General features: G+C 46.5%; 1 long non-coding RNA gene across 2 annotated transcripts; it reads right to left on the minus strand.

The window, feature by feature from the left end:
• Positions 1-3,942: 3,942 nt before the first annotated feature.
• Positions 3,943-16,654, minus strand: LOC133208155 (uncharacterized). 2 transcript variants are annotated; one of them, XR_009724262.1, is made up of 3 exons: positions 15,586-16,654; positions 7,472-7,665; positions 3,943-4,322 (listed from the first exon to the last, which is right to left on the minus strand). It is a non-coding gene; the product is annotated as an uncharacterized LOC133208155 (long non-coding RNA). The 2 variants fall into 2 exon arrangements; XR_009724261.1 differs by having other exon boundaries at positions 7,472-7,657; positions 15,565-16,654.
• Between the last annotated feature and the right edge of the window lie 10,121 nt (positions 16,655-26,775).

A 26,775-nucleotide genomic window follows, 5' to 3' on the forward strand; every position in this document is an offset into this window, starting at 1 on the left:
TTGATCCCTATCAGTACACACAGAGACACAGAATAATTCCTGTGTCTCCAGTCCTTCCAGATGAGTTTCTAACTCTGAGGAATTCATTCTGCTTGGGAAGTGCCTTCTCAGAGCTGTGTGCTGCCTGATGTGGTCATGCAGATCATTAAGTGCTGAAATGTGCAGATTTCCCTTTCTGTCCCTCACATTCTCATACCACTTTATACCAGTCAGGCAGATGGTACTGATCTCCCCACTTGGAGGCTCTTTTCCCACTGTTAGGACGAGGAATTAGTTCCCTCACACTTCTCACATCAAATGTTACCCTGAAGCAGCCTTCTGGTTATTATCATACTCAGGTTTCTATGATTCTGTGCACATAAGGTGTGCTTTATTGTAGTCAAGTTAAGCATCTCATGCCTATCCTCTCTTTCAGCCAGCAGGAACATCTCCAGTTGGTGATTCATCTGGATTATTTTTGTTACCTCATTTCAAATTAATTTCCCTATAGAAATGCCTTCTCTTTCACTATCTCAAACAGCTAACTGAAGTTCACTGCCTGTCCGCTCAGTGGGTAAATACAGGGTGGGTGAACACAGCGTTAGTTCTACAGATAATTCAATACCTTAAAGCCCACTGAAGTAAAAAAACCCACAAGGGCTAGTCTGACTGTGTATAGCAGTGGAGACTTAGCAAGTGAAGTCTTTAACATGAGTGGTACTAGAGGCCGGATTTACTAGAATCATATTCTTACAGCAATTAAGATCTGATTGTATAATGAAACAATTGGAGACACCACAAAGCTATGAGTTTCCCACCCTTGTTTCAAGCTGCAAAGACCTGGGATCATCTCATTTAAGCATCATCTGTTGCAAGTACAATTTATTGTGCTGTTGCTGGGAGGATGTTGATAAGGGAACAAAGCTGCAGAGTTAATTAATTAATGGAAGGCAGCAGTGGGTGGGGAGCACTGCAAGGCTACAGGGTGCTCTTGTGCCTTTCGCAGGCCTCTCAGGAGATTCCAGGTTAGCCTGGAATGTGCTCATGGTTGCTGCCGTGAGGTATGATAGGCTTTGATCTGCAGACAGTCACAGGCCTGCTCACAGCCATTGGGTGTGTTAGCACTCTTCTGTCAGGCTTGATGGAAGGAGCAATTAAACCCCATTTATGTAGGAGATAGATAGCCTCGAAACAAGAGAAGCCAACACCCTTAAAATCACATGGTGTGGTCTGTGCAAAGCCTGGCTGGAAGGGTCTTGCTCCTCAGCTGACATTCACCAGAGGAAAGCCCACTGTTGCTGTCCGTATTAAGCGAACTTGTCCATGAAAAGACCATTTTCCTTGCTTTTCTCCAGTCTGTGTTTTTAATCAATAATCGGCTGGTTTTAGGTTTAGTTGAGTGGGACCCTACTCTGATACCTGCTGACAGAGGCAAGGCTGGGGAACCCTGAGTGACAGCACTGAGAAGGGGCTGACAGACTTCAAACACATCACTTTATCGAAGTGTGATTCAAGACATCACTCAGCAAGTTCCTACAGACAGAAGTTATCATCTGAATACCAAGCACATTCCAGTAACTGCCTCTGAAATGAGGGGAGTATGTTCCTTAATATTGGTCAATATTTTTGAACAGATGTGAGAAGAGCTTGTTTTCTTAGCAAAGATGGGAGGCTTGGGGTCATCTGCAAGTTCTGGGAACTAGCAAAAGCTTTGAGCCTGAAAAGCTCATAATATAAAAATGTGCGTAGTTAGAATCATAAAACAGAATCACAGAACAGGTTGGAAAGGACCTTATCATCTAGTTCCAACCCGCTGCCATAGGCAGGGACACCGTCCACTAGACCAGGCTGTTCAAAGCCCTGTCTAGCCTGGCCTTGAATACTGCCAGGGATGGAATAGAACCATAGAATGGTTAGGGTTGGAAAGGACCTTAAGGCCATATAGTTTAGAAAATAACTATAGTTATTTAGAAAAATAAACAAAGAATATTTGCAAAAACTGTCGGAGTCCAGTGAAGAGTCTGGACTTCCAGAGGCAAAGAGGAGCCATGAGGATGTGATCATGAAGACCACCCTTCCACATCTCCCTCCCCTGTTTGAAGAGGAAACTGCTAAAGTTGGTGTGCCCAAGTGCTTTGTGGTACAGAAACCTGTTGTTACTCAGGGAAGTTACAGGCCTGCCAGCGTGCTGCAGCACCATGCAGTGCCTTTAGCTTATTTTTCTGAGGAAATGAGTCCTAGCTACGGTGCAGCACGTGTCTCTCTCAGTCCCCCTCTAACAACTGGCCAAATTCGAGAACACATCAGGGAGCTGAAGGATATGATGTTTGTGTACAGCTCCGCTAAATAAAAACTGGCAGTGCAAGTGCTCCTCAAAGAGCATGCAGGGTCCAGACTCCAGTCTGGAGAAAATCTGGGATCATCGCTCCTTGAGGAGCAAGTCTTTCAAACAGGCAGCACAAGGACAGACAGAAGAGTTGCAATAAGAACACCGTATGGAAAATCCTTTCTAAAGCTTGAGCTCATCCTTTCTTCATTGTGGCTCTGATCAGGAGGTTTCAGCCTAAATAGCTGAACTGGTTGGCTCTTCACTTACGCAGTTGTCGGCTCACTGGCTAAGGGCACCCACTGGTCCAGCAGGATGAAAGGTTACTGTAGAACTATGGTCTGGTTTAACACTCCTGACCTGTGTCAGCAACACAAACCAGAGAGAAAGTCAGACAAACTTTTCCCATCACCTTTCTTTCGGACATCAAGACACTGTTTTATTTGTAAGGCTCAGGCAGCTCATCTCAGCAGCAAAGCACAGCTGAAAGTGATCAGAAGAGTGTTCAAATACAGCTATACTTTATAGAGCACATCAAGCATGTGAAAAATAAATGACTGGGCCTCATAACCTTGATACTGCAGAGAAAATGTATTACTCTCACAAAAATATGTATTACAGGCACTTTCTTATTTGCCCACTGATTCCTCTGCTTGTTGGATGCACCGAGTTGTGTTTTCAATTTTTTTGTCCACAGCCCTGAGGGAACAAAACCTGTTTGAGGGAAAAATAGACTTATGCCTCATTCAGAAATGCCCATATTCTGGAGTCTTAGGGAATGTTCAAACTATTGCCAAACTAGCAAGAAATGGCAATTCTAAGTCTGCTGTGTCAGAGAAGCTTGCATGGATTGTGCGTATGTATAGCTAACTTTTCATCTCCTGGCCTGCTTGAAATTCACTGATGCCTGGAATCAAGTTGTCCACTCATCTTGGAGAAGCAGCCTTACTTATCTCACCAGCAGTTTCCTCCCTCCTCCAGCCAGGGTCCACTTGCCTTTAAACAACAGCCAAGGTTCAAGTTCAAAAGAATATGTGCAGGAAAGTCATACCCCTGCTTTCACTAAATGTGCTGAATGGGACTCTGTGGAGATCCACAAAGCTTGTCAAAGCACACACAGATCAAACTATATGTTCTTTGAAGAGCTTCTCTAGAGAAGATAAATTTTCTGATACAAGGCTCTGTTCTACTTCTAGTTTATGAATAGCAGAAATAAGCAGCATCCTAGCTATGTGTTTGGTGGGTGGAAAAGAATGACTCATTAGCTTAATAGAGAGTTATCTGGGTAATAAATGCATGAATAAGTGAACTGACTCACCATTTGATTGTATGCCTGGGTGGAACGGATGCAGGTACCATTTTGCTAGGGATTGGTGTAGGGCAGAGTTCAAGATGGGTTCAGGAAAGGTAGGATGCTTTTTTATAGCTTAACTGAGGACCTTTAGCTGTAAGATACAGTTGCCAGACTTCCCTGAATTCACTCCTCTAGCAGCATCACCCAGCTAGATAGGCTCAGTCTTGCTGGATGGAAAGCTCTTGGAGCTGCTTACCCAGGTCTTCTCTGCAGGAGCTCTCTGCAGGGTCTCACAAAGAAAGCCCAGTCTTGTCCAAAGCGTGTCCAAAACAGGAGCCAGTGCAAGCTGTGCAGAAGTACTGAACTGCCAGAGTGTCCTGCACAAGCCCTCCCGGTTACTGTGCTCAGATCACCTTGGGCTGAGCAGGAGACCCCTCTGTGTGGCTGCTACAGCTGAAGCTGGAGATGCAGCCCCCTGTGTACCACTCCACAAGCTGGGGAGGAGATTCTTGTGACCCCACTATGGCAGACTCTCCAGTTTTCTTGTGTCCCCTATTGCATTTGCACAACTGGTTGCCAGCTGGCAAACGTGCTGTGGAAGGAGCTTTTGTGACTCACCTTGGGCAAGTGGTGGCTCCACATCACAGCCTAGGGCTTCTGGAATGACCCACAGTTCTGGTGGCTGTTATGAGGAGGAGGTCTGGGGAGGAGCATCGAGCATACCTGCCAAGGTACCTCAATCTTAAATGTCCAGCAGTCATGAGATCCTAAATCACTAGTTGCTTTTTAAAGCTCTGTCCTGGAATTTCTGATGAATGGTAGATGCCAGAAAGTGAAATTAACTCTTGCGATCAAGTGAATCCTCCCGGTATGTGAGGGAGTTCCCAAACTTCACTGGCACCATTACACAACAATTGCAGCTAGTCTGGGGAGAGCAGTCTCCACCCTGAAGTGTGATCTCTACCACTGTTCCACTCACATTTTTCCAGGGACTAAACTGGATTTGCAGGTGCTGGTGAAGTTGCTTTTTGTGAGGCTGTGCACTAGGCAGGGGCTGCAAACTGACCTGGTTAAGTCTGTAGGTCTTCTGATGACCATGAAAAGAGGGCAGCCACACCTGGTGGTGCAAATGTGGGCGTAGAACTTCACTTCTGTATGGTTACATGGGTGTTTCTAGTCTCAGACTTAAAGCTGATTTCTACAAATTCATGTGTGGCCAGTACCAGTGGGGCTGTGGTGTCCTCTACACTGGTGGTGTCAGTCCAAAATCACTATGCTCCCCACGTTAACCCCATATGGTTTATGGAGAACCTTCCCATTGTTCATCAGTGCAGCAACATCTTCTTAGGGGATCATCTTCCTCCAGTGAGCTGAGTCCCAGCAGGGAGTAAACAGGCAGCACAATCCCCATGGCACTTGGAGTGCCAGTATTTGATGTGGCTCACGGCACTCAAGATAACAGGACAAACCAGCAGGACCGACACAGCAGTGCTGCCAGGAGGTTTGACACCAAGGAGCTGGGGAAATCCACAGTGGAATAACAGAGACGGCACCTATGGAAAAAAAATACTTTCCCCCTCTGTCTAACAACTCTGCAAAAGCCAACAAGCAGTGCAAAGGGACACACTTGGTAATTGAATGGAACCATATGGCCTTGTGATGACAGGGCATAGAAGTCTATAGAGCAAATTGCTCAACCCTCGCAGCCTCTTTCTATGTCTAGGGTGGCTTCTAGGGGAGACCTGCCAAAGGTATCTAGCAAGGAAATGACAAACCGATATGGCTTGTTGAAGCAAATACCTTCAATCAAACCTCAACATTTAGGTAAACATTTACATCCATCAGTGCTGTGTGTGTAAAATGTGGTGTTAGTGTAAGAGTAAACTTGAAATATAGACAGAATGACCTTTCCTCCCCTTGTTCCACATCTGTGCAACATCCAGTGAGGTCAGGGAGCACTTTTATTTAGATTCACCTTTATTTAGACTTAATATGTATTTTAGGCTTTAGGTAGGAATACAGGAACGGAAAGTAATTCCTAGTGCAACAAGACACAGCTTTTCATTGTTCCCTGGAGTTGTATGCCTCAAAGCTCAGTAAGTGTGATGCTGCCTTAGTGTGCAAGTTAATGATTATTTTTTAATAGCGCACTTCTCCTCTCTAAATTTGATTTTTAGCTATTTTATGTCTGTCTTCCATGCTGGACCCTGGTACCTTTTGTTTGGCAGGTCATGAGCAAATTATCTGTAAGGTGCTTGGTCCACGAAAAACAAAAAGGATGTGAAATATATATATATATATATATTTGGGAAGGTTCCTTTTTTTACATGTCTTTATGTACCACAACAAATGTTGTGGTTTGTCATTGTAGGATCTTGTTCTTTCTAACTGCTCAAAGAAACAATGATAACATCAGTAGGCTGCTGAGGAACAACATCATTTGATGTCTGCCACTGAGCTGGTTTGTGTGGAAGGGTACAGTCTAGCTCTCCTAGTACAGCAACTCCTACTCATCTCCATGAGGATCAGACCAGTGTTGCTAAATACAGTTTTCTGTGGGTTTTTAAAACCCCCTGGACACAGGAGCATTTAATGTGAAGCACAGTCAGTGCATGGACAAGTCATTTGTTTGTGCTCACAACTGCAAATCAGACATGTGATGACTGTGGTTAATTATGGACTCAAATCCAGTTGCCATTAAAGTGGGCATTTTCCACTCAGCATAAGGTTTCCCATGTGATCCAATGTGAGTCTAGCAGACAGAGTCTCATCCATAAGTCCATTTCATTCACCACTCTGCCTTTTTTCCTGTGCCACGGAGAAGCCAAGAGTAAACTACTGGGCATTGTATGTCTACTAAACAGCTGGATAACTGGGGATGAGGAGAGGCAGAGGGGAAGGGAGAGGGAGAGGGAAAGAAAGAGGAAGAGGGAAAGGGAGGATGAGAAGCAGAGGAAGAGGAGTAGGAGACATAAATAAAAGTCAGGGCTCAAGCCCTTTACAAAGAAAGGCTCAGGACCCTTTCCAGAGATAAAAAAATAAGCTCTTCTCCCAGTGCTACGCTCTTCCTTTCCAACCTCTCCCCTAAAAAAATCCAGGTTACCCAATTTCAACATGATTTAGCTCACAGCTGCCACTATGAAATGCTTTCCTCCTGTCACCCTTGTTTGCCCTTCGCTATTTCTTAACCACTGTCACATGCTTTACATTGCATGACTTAATCACTTGAGACTTTGACTCCATTTACATATATAAACACATAAAAAGATACACACCTGCAGTTGCTTTGGCCACCTGGCAACTGCCTGAGCAGTAGCTGCATTCCTGGATCATGACACTTAGCAGGGCAGCAGATGTGACTTACACAAAGTCATTCATAGCCATTGGCAGCAACTGGCACCTTTGCTCCCCTTGGTCCTTCTCCCAGGAAGATGAGGTACAGCAAGGAAGGCCCAGAGCACCAAATCCAGGCATGTCTGCTCCTTTTCATGCAAGCACCTGCACCAGCTCCAGCACGCATCCCAGAAGATTTGACCAGTACTGCGAGAGTGGTGGGAGTCTCCATGCAGGAACTTAGATTCAGCTGCATCCTGTTTGTATGCACAGGTAGCAAAGACAGGGCATGGTCCTGAAACCTCACAGCTTGCACTGGAGAGTTGGAAGAGTAGCATAAGAGAACAGACACATAATATCAAACCCCAGTTTCCTCCAAATGATCAGCAAACCTCCCTTTGTCTTCTGTGTATGGGGCAAAAGACTCAGCTATGTGGTCTCTATAATTTGAGCCAGGAAGTTGTGTCCCTACCACATAAACTGTTGGAGCATTTTATTTCAACTGTAAGCTTATATACAGCTTGACAGAAGTGTCTTACCACCAAGGGCCACCATGAAAGCATCCTGATAGTTAAGTTCAGTCTACAAATGTCAAAGCTTGGCTCCTGTCTTCACATTTTTAGCAAAAATGGTTCCAGATATTACAGACCCCAACTGAATGTGGCTCAGAGAAAAACAAAAATCTACGGATTGCTGTTGCACTGACAAAATCCAGACATTTCTTCCTGAAAAACTTAACGAAAAGAAAGATGTAGCTAACACCCAACTTAGTTTCAGGGCTGCATTAAGTGCTGAGCACTTTCTGATGAGTGATTTTGAGTAGGACATAACTGAGGTTAATAAATAATCAAACATGCTTTTAACAGGTCGTATTTATTGGCATTCTGTGAAAAGCATTGGTAGCTCCTGAGGCAGGAATGAGAGTGCCCACGTATTTTAAGTCAGGCATCTGTTTGAACACTTGAGTCAATGAAAACTCTGAGACAGTGCAGGTTTCATTAATAATAATCCAGCGTTTTACCACAGGATCCTGTAATTGTTTCTCATGAGGAAGATGTGATCCCAGGGACAGAAAGATTAAGCTTTTAAGAAGCTCAGATTATAACATTCAAAGCGCTACCCTATATCATAATGAATTGCCTGTTCATCTTGTAGACTTTGATGATAGCAACCAAAACGCATGCATGTTGGGCAGCTGGTTTTGGGGACAGACTTCCCTGGGATTGCAGCAAATGGGCAGATAACAACCTATCCCGGTTTAAGGAGTCCCAGTACTTATCTACATCACTACACGACACACACTACATCATACTTGGCTCTTACAGTTCAATTTCCGTAAGACCCTTTGGGAGCTTTGCAACCCAATAATTAAACCTCTCCACTCTATTGAGAAATAAGCATGTAGGAGCAACACAGCATCTCAGCATAAGCAATGAAAACTCTAGATGATGGATGTGATTTAGGAAATCCTGTGCATAGATGGTATCAGTCCCTGGTCCCAGGTGACAGCTCTCTACCCAATGTGGTCATCCTTGCCACATGGTAACTGCAGAAGGCACTGAGTACTTTTGGAAACATCAAATGAAAACAACAGAGATTCTCAAGGGAAATCAAGACTGGCTCAGGGACATCTGGGAAAGGCTTTCTAGAACAAGATCCATTCTCTTCACCTAACCCCTAGCCACCCCGGCCTTCCCTCTGTATTCTGCTGCTTGTGACTCAAACAGCTTTAGCCAGGAACTGTGCAGGAAATCTGTCTGGAGCCAGCATGCAACCACACGAGAGACCAATATGTGGAGTAACTTCTCTTCCTTTGTTTCTCACATTTAGAAAACCTCTCCCTGCCTCATTTCCTCTAACCTCTGTTGGAGAACCAACCATCCCCTACATGCTGCAGCATGAGGTGAGGCAGGTGAATACCCATGACACAAGTGACAAAGCGGATCAAGCCACTGATCAGCACAATCCTTTCTCGCCGTGGCCCCAGAAGGCATTCACTTCTCTTCCCTGCAGGTGACATTTCAGAGCAAGTCCCTGGTGTTTGGCTTCTGAGGCAAGGACAGTTGATGTTCTTGTTAGCACTCTCACCCAACAAGTTACTCCTCTGGCAGGACTGTGTTCTAAGCTAACACCAAGAATTCTCCTGCTCTTCACATGCAGAGAGTCGTAGCAAAAGCCATGTTACAAAGACGAAGAAGAAAAAAAGAAGTATTTGATTGCAGTAGTGCAAATGAAAGGGACCTCAGCAAGCCTGTGAAAGTGCTGGGAACTAAACTGAGGAAGAGGAGAATTGCAGTGATTCAGGGACTTGGAAGGGAGCTCCCCAGATGTGTGTGGTGCTGTCCAGAGTAGGCTCCGCAGAAAGGAGATACCCCAAAGGAGTGCTTACAAATTGATGGCATAAGGAGATCACCTGGTGTGGGTAACAACTGGAGCTTTGCATCATGGGCAAGGTAATTAACGAATTAGAAAACACAGGATAAACACATGATAGAAACTGATAGGAAGATACGTGACAGCAAGAAGATGAAACAGATTTAGCCTTGATGAAGGGCGTTCATGGGATTTATTCAAAGGGTGGGCCAATGGTGCACTCTCCATGTGCTGTCACCTGTGTCACCCTGAAGCAAGGGGCCTTCCTGTCAAACACTCTCTGGAGTCTAGCCTGGTGGCTAGGAGAAGTTGGATCAGAAAACACCTATGGAGCACTTGGTCAGGAGCAGCTGCCGGCTGGGTGCTGACCATGGGAGCAGCAGACCCTGGGAAGTAGCAACTACCAGCAGCATGGTAGCATGTCAGCACAAAGCACCTGGGCACCTGGCTGTGTTGGCTCACAGTGACAGCAAATGTGCCGTTCTGCATTGGGAAGAACTCCAGGGATCAGGCCCCACAGACGAGTGGCTGCTGTCCCCCTGGAGCCATGCTGTGCACAGGGTGAGGAGGGGAGCAAAGGGAAGCCAGGCAGCAATCAGGGTCCAGACCAGTGCCGCAGCACTGGGAGCTGAGATGTTTTCCCAGGGCAGGTTAAAGCCGGACAGAAGTCAGCATTAAAGACAGATCCAGAGATAAAAAAGCTCAGATTTACATAGATTGACTTCACCGCATCATTCACAAACACACTTTGATCTTGACTCATCTGTTGCTATAATTACTGAAAGATGGTTGATGCAAACACACTTCCCACTGGAGCTGGGTCACTGGAGCGGGGACTTCTCGCTGTAGCACTAACCCAAGCCTGTGTTCTCATTCCTTCTTCTGTTCAAAGGGCTTCATGCTAGGATTATCTACCAAGTAACTATCCTTTAGATACCAAGCCTTCTTCTCTGGCTAGTCAAGAAGACAGCCCTTCACCATGTGCATTAAGCAATTGCCATGGAAGGAGGCTCCAGTATAAGGGGGAGCTGTAGAGAGATCATCACAGGCAGACAAACTATTCAGCTGTGCCTGGGGGATAGCTCAGGATCAGACAGTTGGGGTGTTTATCTGCGGGTGATCGCTGCACCTTTTGATGTTCCCCTGCTGCTGTTTGGACAAGCCCATCCAGGAGCTGTTCCAGAGAAGCTGCTCCACTTTACGGTTTTAGCAGAGTAAGCCAGGATCTGATCCTCCATGCAAACACACCTCCAATAAAACAGGTGCATTTTAGCTTCTGCAGCTCTCTAAATCACAGCCAGACAGATCAGTGCCCTGTGCCTCCCGTGCTCCCTCTGCCTGCCATGGCATTCCTATAGGACAGGCCACAGCTTGCTGGTTTCTTTGCTAAAACTTGCTGTTTCCTTTGATGCTGCCTCCAAGCTGCAGAGGATATGCCAATGCAGGAAAGAAATTGCTGCTTCTTGGAAAAGGGAGAAGGGAAATAGCTGGGTGTAAGGATAACAACAGAAGTCTGTAACCTCTGGGGTACAAGAGAAAAAGGAGGTACTTTAGAAGTTCTGTTTCCCTTGAACTGGCATGCAGTCATCAGGGACTCTTCATCAGGGACTGTAGTGATAGGATAAGGGGTAATGGGTTCAAACTTAAATAGGGGAAGTTCAGGTTAGATCTAAGGAAGAAGTTCTTTATCGTGAGGGTGGTGAGGCACTGACACAGGTTGCCCAAAGACGTGGTAAATGCTCCATCCCTGGCAGTGTTCGGGGCCAGAATGGACAGAGCCTTGGGCGACATGGTCTAGTGTGAGGTGTCCCTACCTGTGGCAGGTGGGTTGGAACTGGATGATCTTAAGGTCCTTTCCAATACAAACCATTCTGTGATTCTGTGACTCTATGACTCATTACTCCAGGGGCTGAGCTTAGTCTTAAATAAAAGCAGTTGCAGACTCAAAGCACCCTGATAGAGGAACCAGCATTGTCATTTTTTTTTGTCTTGAGATATGCCTGGTGTAGAATAGGCACCGACACAGCCCTGGAAAGCAGCCAGCAGTAGGAGAAACCATCTATGCAAGCACAGTGGCATGGCCTGCTAAGGGGCAAGTTGTATCTGTGGAGAGTCTGAGGCACAGCCACATGTGTCCCTAAAGGCCACCTGAAATAAATATAGCATCACTCATTCTGGACACAGGACAGAATAAGATGCAAACATTTCTGCATTCAGTAGGGAAGAGACAACACACTCACACATGAAGCCTTCCTCTAGTAACCACCCCAATGCTAAAATACTTCCAACAAGATATTCTTCTCTGTCTCAGGCTGGATACCTCCCTGTCTAAGTACAGAGGTCTTTCACCATCTCATAAGCATGATGAAGCCCTGCAGAGAGACTTGTACCTGGGGTGGGAAAGAGGATTTGTTCCCAGTTGTTTTCTGAGGAGTAGTTAATGAGGAAGTGGTCAGGGAGACAGGACCCTGCTGCCTTCGTAGAGTTTGTTGTGTGACAGCCCACCCATTTTGAGTTAGAAATTGCCTCACTTCTTTTTCCCTCTTGCTGTGCCAGCAGCAGAGTTGACATCAGGGGCACTGAGTCATGAGCAAATGCGACTCTGCCACGTTAGCCCAAATGCTGTGCCCTCTGGTGTTTTAAAACCTTCTTAAAGCAGGTTTCTGCCACCCACAGTGAAGGCCAGTTTGCCAGTGTAATGCATCACCAGTCAGGAAAGGAGAGGATTTTGACTGGATTTATCAGTTTGCACTTTGCCAGATCAGTGGTTTCCCTTCTCGCCCATGCAGGCTCACTTGCTCCTAGGGCAGTCACAGTCAGATTATGTGCATTAGCAGTTGCCACATAGGGATCTCACTGGAACAAAAAATGTAGCAAGTAGCACACAGGAAAATGAGAGGAGAAAATAGTGATGGAAGTATAATTCTGGAGAAGAAGCCACGTAGGGAAGTCTGTTTCAGGTGGTTTTTTTTGGAGGCGCTTTTGCTTATACGTTACCTTATTACTGAGGCAGGAGAAGGGGGGAATTCCTCTGTAGAATAAACTGTATGTTTTTAATAATAAAACTACAGAAGAGGCTCAAATGGGAATACAGGCTTTAAAAGACCAGAAATCCTACAATCTCTAAAAAGAGGAGCCTTTTCCAGGTTTCTTTTGCCTCAGATCAAAACCTGAGTAGCTCTTTCCAATAAGTCATGGTCCAAAAAACCTCAATACATCTTTGATGTCCTGGGCAATGAAATGTGCACAATGAAGCCTGGTCAATCAGTGATCTCAAGCTGGGTGGGAGTTCCTCCCATTCCACCCATGGCTTGAGGGTAGAGGTTCCCTCAGTTGTTCTGCTGTTGCAGTCTATCCAGCCCAGTGCGGACACCAGGGGAACTAAGGTAGCTGTCAGCAGCCACAAGACAATCTGCAGCTATATCAACTGAGCAATGCCATTCACTGTTCCAGCTGCTTGAAATCCAAGTCCCACTTTGCTCCCACATCACCTAAGACAGCTCTGCCCACTAGAAATCAAAACTATTCCTGTAGAAAATCTCAGGAGCAAGGTCCTGAGGGAAGGCCTCAGCATAGCACTGGCCTTTCACTGCTTCCTGCTCCTCTTCCAGTTCCTTCTGTAGATCTGCACCTTTCTTAGGGAATCCTCAGTCCCCTCTGTCTGTTTTCCTCTTCCCACTGTAACAAGACAAGAAGGATCCTGCCTGCTCTCTCCAGAGACAGCCCTTCCAGCAGAGCAGTTCTCCATTTCCACCACTCCCTTATCTCTCCCCAGACCTGTTGCCACACACAGAAGTTGAACCGTTGCTCCTGGTACATCAGCTCTAGCTTGTCTTCTGGACAGAAAAGGCAAAAAAAAAAGACATTTTCTTCTCCAGTCTTTACCCTTTGAGATGCACAAACACTTCCTCAAGGCAAAATGCTTTCCTGGGGCAGGAAGTTGAGACATATGCTGGGCTGCGAACTTGCTCCAGGAGCGTTTCATGTCATGGTGTGTGTGTGCCCTGTGATGACCAGGACTGGTCATCTCCTCATCAGCCAGCCTCTTGGTTTCCCAGTCATTCTCTGGTGCGGGGTATTCTTCCTTCTCTTCAGGTTTCCTGTTCATGGGCACTGTTCCACTTCCCTCATTCTACCTCCAAAGACTGTCATTTCCATGAATTTCTTTGTGTTACAGTTTGCTTTTCAGTTACGTTTAATACTGTCTTGGATCTTAAATGCAGTGTATCATTGCTACTTTTTGACAGACAAATATTTCCACCACTGTAAAAATGAAACACACTGTTATGACAACAAAGCAATTGTATTGCCAAAACAGAAAGTTTATGTTCTTTAGGATTCCCTTTCTGTGGGTAATTGACAGCTCTGGAGTTTTGCTCCTATCTGACCGTGGGAAATGTTTTACAGTCACTGCTGAATGAAAAGAGGCTCCACAGACTTTAACTTTCATGTTTTCCAGACATCTCCGGTGACTATTAACACAAGTTATTGAATCTAGGTCCATTCCAATTCACCTGCAGGTGCTTTCTGGAAAAAAGGAACACCTGAGAACTCTTATTATCTGAAAATAACACATGATGCATTAACATCACCAAACCACTGAGGTATTCCAAGCCAAATCTGACCTCTGGCTCTGCAAGGATCAGCCTAACCAAAGTTCAAACAGGTCATAACAGCCTGGTTACCTGCTCCCTGGTAGGAAAGCAAGTGGAAAAGTACTGCCAAGGCAGCCTTCCCTCATTCCCTCATCAAGGGCAGATGACACAACCCAGCATGCCTGGTATCCTCCATTTCTCAAGCATCCCCTGCACTAGGGAGGGACCTCTTTAAAGTCTGCAATAGATGGATCTGATAAGGTGTGCCCACAGCAACTACAAGGACTTGGGAGGTCACATGAGGAATAGCTCAAGGTGGCAGCATCAAGAGTTAGGTCACATTTGGTTGATCCATGTAGCACTGCCTTACTGCAGAAAGGATCAAAGCATCTACAACTAGTTTAAGTAACCTGTACCCTTGTGAAGGGCTGTAAGGAATACTGGGGTTTAGGTCACAAAACAAGCAATTATATGCCAAGAGGGAAGTGCCCAAATATTTGCAATGCATGGCTGCTTTTCTTAATTTCACCTTCATGGTGTGTCAGTTACAAAGGGTCAGTTATGTTTCCAAGAGAGACATGTTTCTGTAATTGTGCTGGGGCTCCAGTTAAACGAAGATGTGCCCAGCACCCTGACACTTGACAATAGGAAATACTGTGGGAATGGGTTAGGTAGGCCATGGGATAACTCATGGGCATCCTCATGTGCTGAGTGCCTTGCATTCCATCTGGTGGCTGCTCTGCCTTGAGAAGCCCCACAGCTGGCTCAGGCTATAAGAGAGCCTCTGCTCCATGCCTGGATAATTTCCCAAAGGCCTCTTGTCTTCTAGAGTCCTTTCCCACTTGCTTCTGCTCAGACTATGTAGTGCATATCTGGCCAGAGGTGCTCCTGAGGTGCTGGCCTCATCAGATATGAGTAGTCCTGCTTCTGAAAGGAGTCTTGCTAACTGAGAGGTAACAAACAGCAACCCACTCTGTGAAACCCTGTTTACTCATGGCACTGCTTTTGCGGGTTGGGTAACTCTTCAGGCTCTGCTTTGAGACCTGCTGCTCCAGACTCTTTTGGCAGGATTTATGGTTTTTTTTCTAGAGCTTTTGTGTGATTTCTGAGAATGTTCTGCTGGGAAACAAAGACGGGAGAAGCCCCCCCCCCCCCCCCGCCCCCGCCTCCACCACAGGGAGAGCCCTGATGGCAGGAAGGAAAGGATTAGCAGGTGGCATTCAGAGCTGCCACTCGCAGCCAGCCCTTCCGTACCAACAAAAAGTCCTCCTGCTTTGGAGTTTATTTGGTAAGCTTTAAACATATTAATCGCCTTGCATAGACCCATTGATATACAAGGAACACTTTACAGTGTAAATATGCTTCCTTGGGTACACCAACAATTAGATAACAAGACCAAGGTCATACCTCTTGTAGGAAGATAGCTCCTCACCACTTTGTGAGCCTTTGTCTCCAGAGGCCTTGAATTATTCTTTTGCTTTAATTCATAGAGAGTGATGTCTGTGCTGAAAAAATGACATGTGAAATGTGTATACTTGGTGTCTCTCTGATCAGTTTTCTGTCCCATCAGTAGCACCAGCCAGAGGACTCTGAGGTTCACCCATCCCAGTCCATCTTTGACAGCAGACAGTTAAAATTAGTTCCCACTTCCAACAAAAGCATACCTGGAGACTGAAAGGAGTAACTGGCCATTGTAGTTACACAGTTCTTCCCTTTCTGTTGCAGTGCCTACCTCATGGGTGTTGGTGCTGATGCAGGAGCTGGGAGCTGTAGTAGAGTCTCTACATCATGGTCATCATGGAATACAACAAACTGTAATGGAGCCAGGTGTCGGATGGGAGAAGATCCATAAAACAGAAGACGTAAGTGATCGATTGCTTATGCAAGATAAATACACACAGAGTTACCTGAGACCAGTCTGAACTTACAAGGGCATGCTGGGTCAGGGAGGTGTGTGAGTAAGGGAATGAAAAACTGTCACTTGGTTGTATTTCAGAGAAGATGTGTTACTCCAGCAAAGATTCAGGTGAAATGGGATGCCAGGGAAAAAAGTATGGGACTGTGTCCCAGCCAGCTTCCTCCTTGTGGCTATGTTTACAACTGTAAAAAATGAACCTCTCTCTGTTGCCCTATAATCTTTGTCAGCTTTTGGGTCTTTGTGAAGGAATAGTAAAGATGAGAACAAAGACTTTTTACTTCCTTGCCACTCATGGACATAATTACCTTTCCTTATCCCTTGGCCAGCCCTGACTGTGACCCAGCTTCACTGGGAGATACTGGCTGCCAGAATTGCTTCTTTGACACCCACATCATGATTCAAAGAGATCAGGATCAGGTCTTCAGAGAGGAGAGAACCTACCAGTTAGAGGAAGCTGGTCAGAGGAGATAGCAAGGGCTGGTGTTTTACTCATTTGATAGCATTACTGCAAAGCTCAGGAAACTAACGTCACTCACATCCAGTCATTTGCAAATAACCAACCTAAAGTAAACCATCGCCCGTTACTTCTTCTTTGGGTGCAGGCAACTTCCAGGTCCTGGCTGGGTGGGGGATTTCCTGTCTGCGTTTAGTTTGTACCTCTTCCAAGGCCTGCGGTTTGCCAGGTGGTTTGTGCCTTCCATCAACACCTGCGGGACGTAGTAACTTAGGTTTAATTTTACCACTGGGGAGGTGGGTCCTGACTTCTGCAACTGGCAGAATTCATCCTGGCAGTTGAGGCTCTGTGCTGCTGCCTTCTGTCAGTTCTGAGCCAGAGGGTTTGCTCCATTTTGTTGCACTCAAAATTACCTTGACAGTATAGAAAGCAAAACCAAATAGGAAGGGAGCAATGCAGATGCATAGCTTCCAAGTTAGCTTTGTTCTTTTGCCAACAGGATATGCAAAGCCTGGCATTCTTTCTGCAGGTTCTAAAAAGCACTCTTCACCCTCCCAGACAGAAAGTAAAACTCAGGAAATCTTTCCAGTCTACACATGAAGCTGGTACATGAAGCTGGATCAGTGGTGCACTGTTTCCTGAGCCCAATGAAGGAACCAAAATCTTCCATTTTTGCTAAACCCCAGAGAGCTGCCAGTAGTTAGTATACAAAGACAGGGTGTATGCTGCATTAATAGGGAGCCAGCTTAACCCTCTTTTTACCCAGCTCCAAATCACACAAGATCAACAAGACCAGCTACTTAAGCCTTCTCTTTGAAGCAAGCAGGCCACAGAAACTTGCTGGCTCTTAGATGCAGCTGACTGCTTTACCAAGCAGAACTAGCCCTACGTCTCAGTCCACTTTCAGCTGAGCAGAATAGATATATTTAGAAGATAAATTTCAAAAGCTAGGTTGAGAGGGGCACTTTTCTTAGGAAGAACAAAAATAAACCCGAAGAAAATACTGTGTTGTGCATCAACAGGGTGAAAGGAAAACTCATAAAGACTTTATTTGGTGTTGAAACAAAACATTTCCTTTTTCAGCATCTAATCCTAGCTGTTTTCACCACAAACACATTCAAAAAGGAAAAAATCCAAAGTGTTTATTTAAAAAGAAATCAAATTATATAAAAACAAAATGAAACAAAAATAAAAAAAAGTCAGCCCGTCCTAGGCCTTGACTCAGCCAAATGTATTTACTAAATCCAAGTTAGAATCTATGTTTCCTGAAAGTGTATTTTTTGAGTGTATAAGACAATTCACCAGATTAAAATAATATCAGTGCATCCAGCAGTAGTATTTAAATATGCTTGACACAGTTTCTTTTCAAGTTTCACGCCACAGTGAAGGTCTTGATGGTTTCAACAAATATGAAGCCATAGGCTTCTCAGAATGGTGGGAAGTGTGCATCAGATGTGGATTTTGCTGGGAATGTCCTGGATATCTCTCCAGTTAGACACCAAAGAGCAGCCCCCCCCCGTTATGTTTGTGACATAACAGGGAGGGAGTCCCTGTTCTGTTGATGCCAGCTAAGGTCTTGGCTTGGAAGGCTCTTTGAGCACTTGGAGGTGTTTAATTTGACCTGCAGCCATTGCAATAAATTTTAATTAGAGTCCCAGTGTCGTGGCTTAAACCATGACACCCAGACAGTTTAAGGGTACAGTCATGGATATGTGTATGTATAGCCATGCAAACTCCATCTCTGAGGGGCAGCATTTCCATCACATGCCATAAATGCATCTTCAGGACACATCTTAGTCCTGTATCGATAATATGCAGTTGGCAGGAATTCAAACAAGGTGCTTTTTAAGCACCACCTTTTCTTGAGCCCCATTCAAAGCTTCCTGTCAGAATAATGATAACAAAATGCTTCTGTGAGGCCCCTCTTGTAATTAATTTTGTGATAGGACAGATTTGAACTGAAAGGCATTAGCTGACAGCATCCTCGATATGCAAGTCAAAGCTGACACATCTGATTTCCTCTTGCTAAATCCAGAGCAGGCTCACTTTAGCAAACATGTGGCTTTGCAGCAGGGTAAGCAAGTGTGTGTGTGTGTATGTATATACATACATATAAATACTGTAATATAATATATATGTAATTGTTTTTTGGAAAACTGTGAAGTCAGGTTTGGGAAAATATATGTTCACTCAAGTTTCGTCTCTGCTACCAGGCATAATGCCAAAGTTCTGGTGTCTGGGTGTTCAGGCCTCCCCACAGCAGAGCATAACCCAGACACAACAAAACTACTCAGGATGAAGGCAGAAATCCCACAGACGAGAAACACACCAGAGCTGCACTTGCCCTGTGTGCCATCATGGTATTTAGAACTGCCAAGTCTGCACCTCCCAGGAGTCTGAATGCTTTGAGGAAAACAAAAGCCATGATATAGGAAAGGCAAAACTGCTTATTGTACCAGACTATACTATTCTGTCAGCACAAGTGTGCAGGGTGTTCGCATGGAGCCATATTACCTGGAAGTCTTTATTCATTGAATAGAATCACAGCCTGGTTTGGACTGGAAAGGACCTTAAGATCACCCAGTTCCAACCCCCTGCCATGGGCAGGGATGCTTCCCACTAGACCATGTCACCCAAGGCTCTGTCCATTCTGGCCCTGAACACTGCCAGGGATGGAGCATTCACCACTTCTTTGGGGAACCCGTGCCAGTGCCTCACCACCTTCACAATAAAGAACTTCTTCCTTAGATGTAACTTGAACTCCCCTTGTTTAATTTCTGCACTGTCTGGAAGCTTCTGAAGGAATACTTCAGCCTTTCAGGCTGGGACACAGCTGAGTGAAATCGCAGCTCTGCTACTGATGTCTGTGTGGCATGGGAAGAGTGGCCAGGTGGCTGGGCATGCTTAGCTCACAAGACTGTGGAAGTGCCGGGATCTATCCAACCATCCCAGGCTTCCCAACTGCCTTTGTTCACACAAACCAAGCAGCTTCCCCCCACCAATGGCAGCAGGACAAACCCCAGCTACACACAAAACAAACAGCGGAAGCTGTGATTTCACAGAATACCTCCAGCTGCCAAGATCTCACAGGAGGTTGCTCACCGTTTACTCAGTAGATAGAGCTTGTCTTTGCCCACTTGGTCCTGTGCCAGGCACACGCAGGCACTGGCTGCTGCCCATTGCTCCGACGTGCTGATTGCCTTCTGAAGTATTACAAGGATCCAGCTTGCATGGGGCCAGCTCCTTCCTCCCTAATGTGCCTTGTGCTTTGATCCAGAACACCCTGAACAGGCAGGACCTCTCCTGTTCGGCTGAGGTTCTGGAGCGGCTGGGCAGCAAGGGGCCGTGAACAGGCCATATGAATGACGTTGTTGTTAGGCCACAACTGCAGGTGGTCCCCATTTCTCTCCCCATTAGGGTGGCTTTTCCATCACACCAGAACCCTCTCTCTCTTGAATGCTCTTGTTCTTTGGACAAAGAATGGAAAGACACAGGGTTGAAACTGTTCTGCTCTCCTCTCACCTGTGCCTGAGGGAACTGGCCATAAGGGGCTGCTGTAGAAAGTATGTGTGTGGCACAAGCATGATTTGAGACCTTCTAAGAGAGAAGCCATCTGAAATAGGGGTTTTCTTTCCCCTGGTTCTTTCCTAAGGAGTTTAAGGCTTAGGTGTTTCTCTGGGGCCTAGACAGATGAAAGACATACAGACACCTGGAATTCTGCCTGGGAAACCACAGAGAGAGATGCAGGGAGAAACAGAGCACAGGCTTCATGCTGCAAGAGCCCTCTTCCCTCCAAGCTTGCTCCTTCCCTCCAGGCAACACCACAGCCTCCAGCAGGTATGGGTCACTGGCACCATGTGTGAGCAGACAGTTCAGGCAGTCCCCCAGAGCTTCAGCCAGCTACTGCACATTGCTGAATGTCGGGTGCAAAAGGCACTTAGGAGCACATCTTCACCAGCATCCTCCAAGGAAAAGGGCAGTGCTTTCCCCTGTGGCAAAAAGGGCTGGATATAAGGAGTGTCTCTGGGAGAAAGCAGGGATCTTTTTTGCAGTTCCTGGTATCACCTTGACTTACAGCTGCAGTCAGTCCTGTCATCTCTGCACAGATGGAAACACATACTACATCATCAGTCGCATTGCCCTGACACTTCATTTGAGAGATTCTTCAGCAAAATACAGCAGCAAATCTGCAAGTAACAGATATTTGTAGGTAGGTCATTCCTGAAACAGCAGGTACCTGGAAGAGACTGTTTTGACTAATGTCCTATCGCATACCATGAAGCAGCAGGGCAGAAAGTATAATAGCCATGTTATCTGATTGATCAGAAGTTGGCACAAACCTCTGATGAGGAGCTGGGAGCATGACCTGGAATATTTGTACAGGAGTTGAAGATTGAAAACAAAAAATACTGTATAGCCAGCCACACTGTAAAAGCTGCACTTCAAGGGTAAAAGCAGAAGTGGGGGGGAATTTCTCACTTGGTCTTTTCTTCTGCCTGCTGAGGTCAAAGCAGGAGGCTTCCAGAGCAAAGGGCAGACATGACTCAAGTGTATATGAAACTTCACCAGGAAATTGTTTCAAGCCCCACAGGAATCACATCAGAGCACTTCATCCACACCACTGTGCCGCCCCATTCAGATGCTCACACAGTCTGTGTGCACAGGAGGAGCTCTTGTCTTTAGATGGCCAAGTCAGCAAAGGGTAGGGGTGGTGCACCCAGCCTGAGAGTGCTTATCTAGAGCATAGCCTGGGATAAAGGGCTTGCTCTGCTGGTGCAGTTAGGACAGCCTGTGTGTTTGGGCATCATTGTCACAACAGCGATGCCTTACTTTAAAAGCAAGCCTTACAAAACAGATACGTATACAGACACAGTGGTTGTGGTGGAAACGCCACCAACACAGCACACAGGTGATAAAGGCAAAGCACGATCTGCCATGAGCTGGGAAGAGAGGCCTGAGGGGCTTCATTTACCCCCATTCCTCTTAGGACACGGGGGAAATAAGCAGCCATGTGGGCTGGAGATCCCAGAGAAAAGATGCCTCTACATGTGGTCTTGGATTAGGAATGATTTTGTGAGGGTGGTGATGCAGTGACACAGGGTGCCCAAAGTAGTGGTAAATTCTCCATCCCTGGCAGTGTTCAGGGCCAGAATGGACAGAGCCTTGGGCAACGTGGTCTAGTGTGATGTGTCCCTGCCCATGGCAGGGGGTGGGAACTGAATGATCTTAAGGTCTTTTCCAACCCAAACCATTCTATGATTCCATGATAATGTGTTGAAAATACTGTTATTTGTTATCCTTGTTCAACAGAGCAGAAAGTGGAGGTCAGAAGCAGCAGTTGCTCCTGGTCCATAGCAGTTGCAGATGTGCTTGGGCTGCCTGGAAGGTGGCAAAACTCCCAGGGATCAATCCCCTCAGCTCCTCAGTGGTGCTGTGGCCTGCCTGTGGTTAGAAATCCTTTGCAAAGCAGGTATGTGGGCCCTGCCAGGAAGAGGCTTGACTCACCCGATACCTGCAGGGAGTTTGCTCAGGGTGGAAGCTGAATGTCAGTTGCCCAACCGTCCCCTCCAGCCTTCCCACTGAAGTGCATAGCGTGCAAGATAAAATCATCTCCAGACAGCTTATGACAAAATGTGGAGTAGAGGTGTCTGGGAGGTTGGAAAGAAAGAATAGAGAAAGTTTGTTCTTATCCAAGTGGATTTCCTGGAGTGATGAGTGAGTCTGGCATGTTCCTACTCTACATTTGTACATCTGGGTGGGCTGACACCACCTCCGTTTTTACTGAGAAGGGAGCAGTTATCTTTCCAAATACTCTATTACAGCCTACTCTGGCCTGGCCTCTGCTGCACCAGCCCCAGCACCAGCTGCGCTGGAGGGAGCATGGGAGAGCTGACCTGTACTCACCTGTGGCCGTGGCAGACAGGAGAAGCCTTTTGCTCGTTCACCAGGTGTCCTAACACATGCTGTCTTCTCTAGCCACCCAGGAAAGGTTTTTTTTCCACCAACAGATGTTTAAGAAAACAAAAAGAAACCCTCCCAACAAATAAACAACTTTCTGGATTTAAACCTTTCAGGCAGCCTGTTCTGGTTACTGGTGTTCATGTGAGCATTTTACACTGAAAAATGTGGAAGCATTAGCAGTGGGGTTATTTCCAGGTTTGTTTGTTTTGATTTTATTTTTTTTTTCCATTTGTGCTTTAAATCAGCTCAGAAACCTTTAACAAGATCTCTCCAGTACTTTCCCTGACACTCACACCCTGTGTGATCTCAAGCATGTCAACATTTCTGGTCAGGTAAAGCTTTTCATTCAATCTGGGTGATTTTTTACTAGCAACTCCCTGATTTCCTGAGACATAAGTGAACAGCAGCCCTCCAGTCACCTTGCAGTGAACTCAGGAGCAGCAATTTGACACAAAGGAGCCAGTGAGGGGAGGATGGGGCTGGGAAGGCAGCACCAGTGTCCAAACTTGTCCTCGGCCTTGCACTCCAGCTGCGCTGCCTTCTCACCTGCAGTCTGCAGGAGTCCCACAGCCTAAGATGTAGGCTCTATGTCTACAGATGGCACAACGTGCATCACTGAAGTTTGCAAAGCCCAAGCAAGAAGGCTGTATGGAGGTTGAGGCAAATCAAGCCCTTCATCTGCAGGGCTTGCTTAGTGTATCACTGACAAAACAGGCCTTTTAACTTGATCCAACACTCTGCCTCTTATCTTCATTCTCCATTGAAGAGTGGAAGGACAGACCTTCAGGTTTCCATGTGGGCAGGTTTGAACCCAAGCGGACACAGCCTGACAGCTGGAGCACAAATAGGTTTCTTCCTATTCCAACTAAGGATTAGGGACAAGGGGACAGACCACCTCATCAATCCACACTGAGGAATTCAGCAGAAGAGCCTTGGTTGCTGCTTAACATGTGCACCACAGAAGCCCCAGGATTTGAGTTACTGGGCAGGAGCACACTAACAGGCAACCGCTGTGGGCATACGGAGAGAGTGCACTGGATGGAGCGCAGAGCCTGTGCTGGCTGTGCCCTCCTGTGGGTGCATCCTAGGAGATGGCACAGCTCTTCCCTCTGTAAGTTATATTATAGCTCTTAGTCCTACAGCTCTGTTTAAAAGGAAAACTAACCGTGTGCTTAGCTTGGAAACCCTAAACCCTTCCTTCCACCCGTGTAACCCCCGGGTTTCCAGTGCGGATCTCAGGGCCGCTCTGGTTCTGTGCAGTGCATGGGAACACCGTGACCTCTGGTGGCCACGCTGGAGCTCGGCGAGCATTAGAACAGCTACTGCCGTTCCCCGGAATCACCGTGGTAGGTTCAGATGGCTACAAAGATGTCCCTAAGGATAAACAAGGTCTAACTAATTGCGTTAAGAGCTTTCACCCTCCTGAGCCACAGGGAGAAGAATGCAGCCTGCAGCAAACCCACCGTCGCTTGCAGCACCGTTTTGGAGGCTGAAGGCATGCAGAGGAGAGTCGGGGATCCCTGAGGAGGGGACAGCTTGGGACTCTGTGCTTTCATTTCCCACCGTGTTTGAGTCATGAGGGAGATGACATGAAGACAACATTTGGCTGTACTTTGCTCTCAGTTTAGCCTGAATTTTGCTGTGAGTCTTCAGCAGCAAGTATTTCAACCAGCTGAGGTGCAGTGTATACTGACAGCTTAAAACAGTATTTGTCTCAGGGCTCCCCCAGTAAGTGGGGAAACTGATCTGAAGATGTCCCTGCTCATTGCAGTGGGGTTAGAACTAGATGACCTTTGAAGGTCCCTTCCAACCCAAGCTGTTCTATGATTCCATGATTTCTCCTTTGCCTTTGAACTGTATGTGTATCTGGGAGCTGAGCTCTTTACCCAGTGAAATGTTCAAGTCAGTGATGGGTGTACTGGTACAGAGATGTGAGGATGCAGCAGCCTGGGCCTTCCTCCTCTGAGGCAGCAGAGATCCTACCAGTTTGCACCTATTTTTTGTTTGGAGCTGCAAATCACAGCTCTGCGGCCCCTTCATTCCACTCTGCATTTTAGTCTGACAGAGGAAGTATGGATAGACAGGACAGGCTAAAACTGGGGGTGAATCAGATATAGGTTGAATAAGAAAGGTCTTTCAGGTAACATGTGTTAAGTTAAAGGCAACAAATCTGTCCACAGGGCCAGGAGCAGGGGACTGGGAGTTCAGGGAGCAAATGTAGAGTCCTGCAAGGGCCAGCAAAGCTTCTCCTTAGACCTGTGCACTTCCACAGGGTGGCTCGTGCTCCATCAGAGCTCACGATTTGGAAGTACATAAGCACCAGCTTGGCCTTTGGCCCAAATGTGGCCCAAATGAAGAGTCAAGAAGCTGAAGAGCAAGCTGGCTTCCTGCTGTGAGTTCAGAACTTGCCTTCCTTGGGCTCACCACACAGCTCCTGGTGTAAGACAGGATGTGTAGCAATCTGCCCAGAGCCTTGGCTGCACCAAACAACTCAAGAACCACCAGGGAAGCTCTAGGAACACTCACTGGTAGTGACACTTGGATGAGAGCCTTTTCACTTTCTGGATGTGGGGCACAGTCTTCCTGTGCTGTCTTACATGAGGGCAGAGAATGCAGAGCTGGTCACATATCCATACTGCCCAGCTGGTTTCCTTGGTGACACGTCCAGGCACAGCCAGGGACTTGCATGAAAGTCCAACTGTTCTTCCCTTGCCTCAATGGAGACAGCAGCAGAAGGCTCAGAAACGGTCTGCTCCTGTAGCATGGGACTGATTTTGTAACCTGGGTGCTGGGTACCACCTCCATGAGCTGGGGAGCATTTCTCCCACCCAGTGTGGCATGCAGGCTCGACACCGGGGTCAGTGAGGAGATAGTGATCTGGCTGCAGAGGCTGGGGAAGACTCCTGTCCTGTGACTCAGGTCTCACCAGACATCAGGGCTGAACTCATCTGTCACTCTCTGTCACAGGGCTCTGTCTGAGGCCCCTCTGTAGCACTGACAAGCATTCTCAGGGATCACCCCGTGTGAAAACCAGTGACCTTGGTTTTCGTCATCAGCCTGAAGAGCAAGGGCTCTTCTTGAATATCCCCCTCCAATCAAGCAGGCTGTCTGTCCTGTGATTTATTATCCTGCTTCTAGTGAAACATGTTCTGCCTGCTGATAGCCACTGGCTATTCCCACTTTGCCCAGCAGTGAGATTTTCAGCTTCAAGGTGCACCAATGGTATTTTCAGCCTTGGCCTGACCTTCACATTACCCTCAGGATCAAAGTCAGTCTGTTGCATCAGTTTGCTCCCACTAGGATGTCCTTTATCAAGAACAGTGTCATAAAGTTATTGGTTTCTTACGTAAGTGGTAGGAAGTAATCACAGGCTTGTCCAGACTCATTTCTTGTTTCTGAAACATCAAATAAAGGTGACGTTCATGGCAGAGAGCAGTTTCTAAATGCCACAACTACCCATCCAGTGGCACAGATTCACCACTTACAGAGAGGGCCTGTGGTTTCTCAAAGATCAGTTTAGTGGGATCTGCATGCCAGCTGGGGTGCAGCATCTCATCCTATGGGGACTCGAGCTGTAGGTGGCACTTCCGAACACCCATTCCTTCAAAGGGTCACTGACAAGGCTGTTTCACACATCACACATGCACACAGAGCAGTGACATGCAGGCAGGAGGTGGGATTTAGAAACATGCCAAATGGTGGAACAGATTGAAATCAGAAGTGTGACAGAGTCCCACCTTAAATAGCAAATAGAAAATGTGTTTCCCTTCTCTTTTCACAACAGAGCTGTGCTGCAGGAGAAAGCACCCAACTCAGCCAAAGGGACCTGGCTCTGGTTTTGTGGCAGTTGTCTTTTTTGCAGCTGCTGTCCTTTTGCTCATGAATGCACAATGCTGGCATAACCCAGTCAGCTATTTATTTAAAGTGGAGATGCTGTTTGGTGAACACTTGGGCAGCCAGGAGGAGCAGGAGAAAAGGTCCTGATTCTCCTCCAGTGTCTCTTGGGGCTGAGGGAGGAACCACACGTTATTCCTGTAGTTTAAAGTCATGGAATCACAGAATGGTTTCCATTGGAAAAGACCTTAAGATCATCCAGTTCCAACTCACTGCCATGGGCAGGGACACCTCACACTGCACCATGTTGCCCAAGGCTCTCTGCTTGAACACTATAAAGAACATTCTTTCTAGTATTTTCAACAAAAGAAAAGAGTCTCTTAAGTGCATATGCACTGCTGAACACTTTGATTTATGTTCTAGGAAAAACTTCACACAAATGAAGAGGGTTTGGCAGTTTTTGAGCTTGCAAAAGACTAGCAGCGGGCAGAGGCTGGGTAACACAGGTAAGGCTGCTTTTGCTTCCCTGAAGCCCATACTTTGCAAACAGCTGGTCCAGAAAAAGGTGTAGCAGCTGTATTAAAGAAATTACAAAGACTTTCTCTGTTCAGACCAAGCAAGCCTGGACTTTCCCTGGAAGCCCTTCCCATATGGAGGGATCGACACTGCCTGATCTGGACATGGACCCTAAGCACCAGCTCTGGACTC

This window comes from Neopsephotus bourkii, unplaced genomic scaffold, assembly GCF_033783945.1.
Source record: "Neopsephotus bourkii isolate Nb327-2 ecotype Australia unplaced genomic scaffold, CSIRO-AGI_Nbou_v1 NB_244, whole genome shotgun sequence".
Classification (NCBI taxonomy): Eukaryota; Metazoa; Chordata; class Aves; order Psittaciformes; family Psittacidae; genus Neopsephotus; species Neopsephotus bourkii.